Raw genomic sequence first — 4,710 nt, 5'->3', positions numbered from 1 at the left:
AAGCTATTCTACGGGAGTCGAAGGGTCCTTTTTCTGCTGGGCTTGATCGTCATAATCTGGATAGCTCTTTTGAAGTAGCTTCGCAGTTGGATGTGATGTATGATCAATATCGTGTGCCTAAGGATCTATTCTTTGACCCAGATTTCCTTCACTCCAGCCAGAGTTTTGGTGAAATCCGCAGGGGTAGTATCCAATAGATGGAGGATTTCATTGACACCTATGCTGATTTCCTTCCCCTTCTCTCTGCGTTCTCAGTAAGTGATTCTTACTTTACCATTTTGCATTTTGTTTTTATTCTTCCTCTGTTCTTATACTCATCTATTTGCAGGTTTGCAAACAGATATATGTTGGTTGTACCTTGTTCAAGTTCTATAGGGCTAAGTGTACTCACATGAGTGCTCTGTTGGAGTGTGCTCGTCAAGAATATGCCCTTGTTGGCACACATCAACCTTTGTCTATTGATGCTGCTTCTGCTTCTAAGATATCTTCGTTGGAGGACGACCTGATGAAGACTCAGAGATCCTTGGAAGCTTTTCTATTGGCTCTTGAGAGAGCTAACAATGCTTCCAAAGTTGCTGAGGATGGACGTGTAAGGTTTCTAATTCTGCCTTAGCTGTCGAGTCCTCTAAAACCATAGGTTCGTTCTTTTTCCTTTAAATTTGTTTTTGTTCATTCTTGGTTGCATAGTCCTGAGACAACCTACGCCTTCTAGCTGGTGGCTTTAGTGAGCTTAGACACCTCTTGAAGCAGATAAACAAGTTGACGTCCGATGTTTGGTATTATCATAAAAAATCCGATAGGTTAATGAACGTGATTGTTCATAACGAGGCTCATCTTTCCCTTGAATCTCCTCATAACGCGGATCTTGTAAAGCAGATGGCTGCTATTTTAGCATCTGACTCATAAGATCCTTCTACTCTATTTACATTTCCTCTACTTAGAAGAATTGTTTTCTGGGGTTCCCTACTATTTTACCATTGTTGGGTCTTATCGGCGATTTCATTCAAAAATGTCATCGCCTCATCAACAGTTTTATTCTCAAACCCACCTGTGCATAAGGACTCAACCATGGTTGTTGTTGAATAATCTAAACCCTCGTAGAGGATTTGAACTAACCTAACCATCTCTAAACCATGATGAGGACATTGAGATATTAAGTCATTGAACCTTTCTAAATACCTATATAAAGATTCTCCTTCTTGTTGAGCAAAAGTACAGATTTGTGTCCTAATAGGCGATGTTTTGTGCCTTGGGAAAAACTTCTGTATAAAGGCAGATGTAAGTTGGTCATAGGTTTCAATTGACTGAGAATCCAAACTATACAACCAAGATTTGGCTTTATCTTTTAAGGAAAAGGGGAATAACCTAAGTTTCAACGCATCATCACTAAGGTTTTTGATTTTCAGAGTATTACAAACTTCCTTAAATTCCCTAACATGAAAATAGGGGTTCTAATTCTCTTTTCCTAAAAATATTGGGAGCATCTGTAAAGTCCCAGGTTTGAGTTCATAATTTGCCTCGGTTTCAGCTAACTTGATACAAGACGGACGGGAGGTCCTAGTTGGGTTTAATAAAGCTTTCAAAGTTGCCATTTCTGGCACTACCAAAGGACTAGGAGTACTTTCTTCACTAATTGTAAAGTTTTCAAAGCTGAAATTTCGAAAGACAGGGCTCTCAAAAGAAGAGTCTTAGAGCTCCCCGCCTTCACAAGAAGAACTACTAGGTTTATCGCTAATCAAATGACCTAGAGTGTTTCTTTTCCAAGCCCGCTCTCAAATAACCTTGGGAATACACTATAAAAACAAAAGAAAAAGAAAGAAATATTAAAAGGAAATGAAGTTCTATGCAAACACAAACAAGGCTGACTCCACCACAACAAACCTAATGATTTCTAGCAAACAAAAAGCATGATGTCTCCACTTAGATTTTTTTTAGACCAGCTTCTAATCCTTCGAAAGGTAATTTGTTACAATTTAAGAAAACCCCTATGGAATCAATCCGAGTTTAAGTAAGTTGAATCGAGACTAGGGAAGCTCATTGGAGCTTTGATACCCAAGGCCTCACCGGCGTTACAAGGCGGCGTATTCAACTCACATAAACCATCTTGAACTTTGAAGCATGCTTAAAAAAGTAACCAATATTTTTCGAATGACTTTCTTATTAGGCTCGTTACCATATATGTCTCGTTCTAGTCAAATTTTAGGCTTAGGTTCGCGTTTGGTTTCGTTTTCCTAAGGCGGGCAAGAAGGGAACGGTGATGAAATCTGAACCCTTATCTTGTATGGCCAGTCCTTGCCCTTTACTATGAAATTAAAGCAGCTGTTTTCAAATCCTCAGCATATATGCAAACGAAGGAATACAGTAACTCACTGAAAGGGGATTCGCGAGTGTTTCGACAAACTTACCACCCGTACCAGACGGGGGATGAACCGTTGAAGTCGACTCGGGCCACCGACTCCAATGTCAGTGTACGAACCCGAGGGGCCGAGGCGCTATCGTAATCGCCGTCCTTTTGTGCAAACAATTGATATTTAAACTACCCTTCCGTAGGGCTTATAAATAAAAAATAAAGTCCCAGTATCCACAGTCCACAGTCCAAAAATATAGTGCAAAAGAAAAAGATAATCTAAAAAAAATGTCTCTCTCTCTTTTTTTTTTTATTAATTTTTGTTCTTCTTTTCTTTCGCTCCTTTCGCTTTGCTTTTACTCCAAATCCTTAAGTATTCACCAAAAACTTTGGAAAATTTTTCCTTCGCTCCAAATTCCAAAATCTGTAAGAAAAAGACAAAAACCCAAAAATGTAAAGAAGAACAAATAAAAACCTACAAAAAAAATCTAAAAACTCCAGCCTAAAGAAAATTCCGCGTCGGCGGCGCCAAAAATTGGTGTGATTTCAAGTTGTTGTAGTAATAAGTTCGTTGAGACTTTTGAAAGCAAAAGATTTTAGACTTATAAAACTTAAAAATAGAAAATTTATTGCAAAATTGATTTCAAGATATTAAAAGTAACCAAGACACTAGATTCCACTATTACACATGAATGAACGATACCAAATATGTTTCAAAACTCTAACTATCCTTTAAGTCCGTTATTTCTTAATTCACACATAATCAAACATATTCCCAAATATTAATTGTATTCCCTAAGAATAGACTATCAATCGATTAAACAAAGTATAATCTATCAAATTGAATCAAAATTAATTAAGAAAATTATGTGAACATTTAGAACTCCGCAAAACCGGTGATTGAATGAATTATAAATTGTAAATTAGAGAAAATAAAATTGTTACCAATCATTCATGCACAGATAGCTTCATCCATTGCCTTGGTTGTGCGAGAATTAGCTCATCATCATGGAAACATGCTCAAAATTCATTTTTATTGCTCAAAGGGTGTTTACAAAGATGAAATGGGAGAAACAAAGATAAAACCGGGTTTGTAACAGTTTTATTTGTTAAAACTGAAAAGAACGATAGAACAGTACTGTTGCTGATTCTGTAGCTCTACGACCCACGCTTGTGTATCGTTATCACTGTTGAAAAACGACTGTCTTGGATGGTCTGTTCTTCGTGTTCTTCAGATGAGCAGCAGCAGAAAAATATTTCTGGTGGTTCTGATTATCGCCTCTGTCTTCTCCAAAACTCTCCCAAACTCCCCGTACCCCTTGTACGACCCCCAAACACTTCTTTTATACTCACCAGGACCTCAAAATATCACTAGTTAATGACAATATATTCTCTTTGCTCACTCTGCATATTACCGAGATTTATTTCCATGTTTAACTCATATAAGCTTCTGTTGTATCCAAACATACTCCAATTTCGCTTAGAACAAGAACAAAAAGATCCCAACACTTCAGACACGCGCAATCCTCAAACACTTCCCAGAAATAAAGACGAGAATATATTTCTTCCCTGTTTGACTGAAACAACGAGGAAAATTCATTCTTTCTTCAAACTAACCGGGTTACCAGTCCTGTTTCGTCTTAACAAGCCCATACAAGTCCAAAACCATGAAAGAATCCCCACAAAATCTTCCCAAACTCGATTCAGCAGTTACGCACGTGACAACATATTTCCCGTGCACGAAATGCTCTGGTTTGATCCCTTGGATTATCTATCCAAATTCAGTCAAAACAGACAATCATACCACGCCTGTTACGCACAAACAATTCATCCCAAAGAATCTCAGCCATTGAATCTCTCTAAAACAACTCTAAATCACGAACCCTAATTCTGATAATAGCTTCTGAACAGTTTCCCGCTAAACTGAAAATTCAAATGAAGGGGACGACCTCCCCTTGACAGAGATGGGGGTGTGAATAGCAGTTGGCGCCCCTGAGGTGCCCCTTAGTAATTGAGGTGCCCCTTAACCGAACTGAAAGTCCGTATAACAAATGTCCTCCGGGGGTGCTACGCATAATTTTTCGAGCCGATTTTTCCAAAAATGTTTATTTCCCAAAAATACCTACAAACACACAAAACACCATAATAAGTACAAAATTGAGTACCAACAATACAGACATTGAGGAAAAATCAGACACAAAAATGTGTCTATCACATGCCATTGGCACGGTGGTGTGGCTGGCATGGTTGGCATTCCTTTGGCGCGGAGATGTGGCTGACATGGCCAACCATTGGCACGGTGGTGCGGCTGGCATGGTTGGCATGCATTTGGCGTGGAGATGTGGCTAGCATGGCATGCCATT

This window comes from Papaver somniferum, chromosome 6 (genome assembly GCF_003573695.1).
Source record: "Papaver somniferum cultivar HN1 chromosome 6, ASM357369v1, whole genome shotgun sequence".
In the NCBI taxonomy this organism is placed as follows: domain Eukaryota; kingdom Viridiplantae; phylum Streptophyta; class Magnoliopsida; order Ranunculales; family Papaveraceae; genus Papaver; species Papaver somniferum.
The sequence above is the reverse complement of the archived record's forward strand: the minus strand, read 5'-3'. Positions refer to the sequence as shown.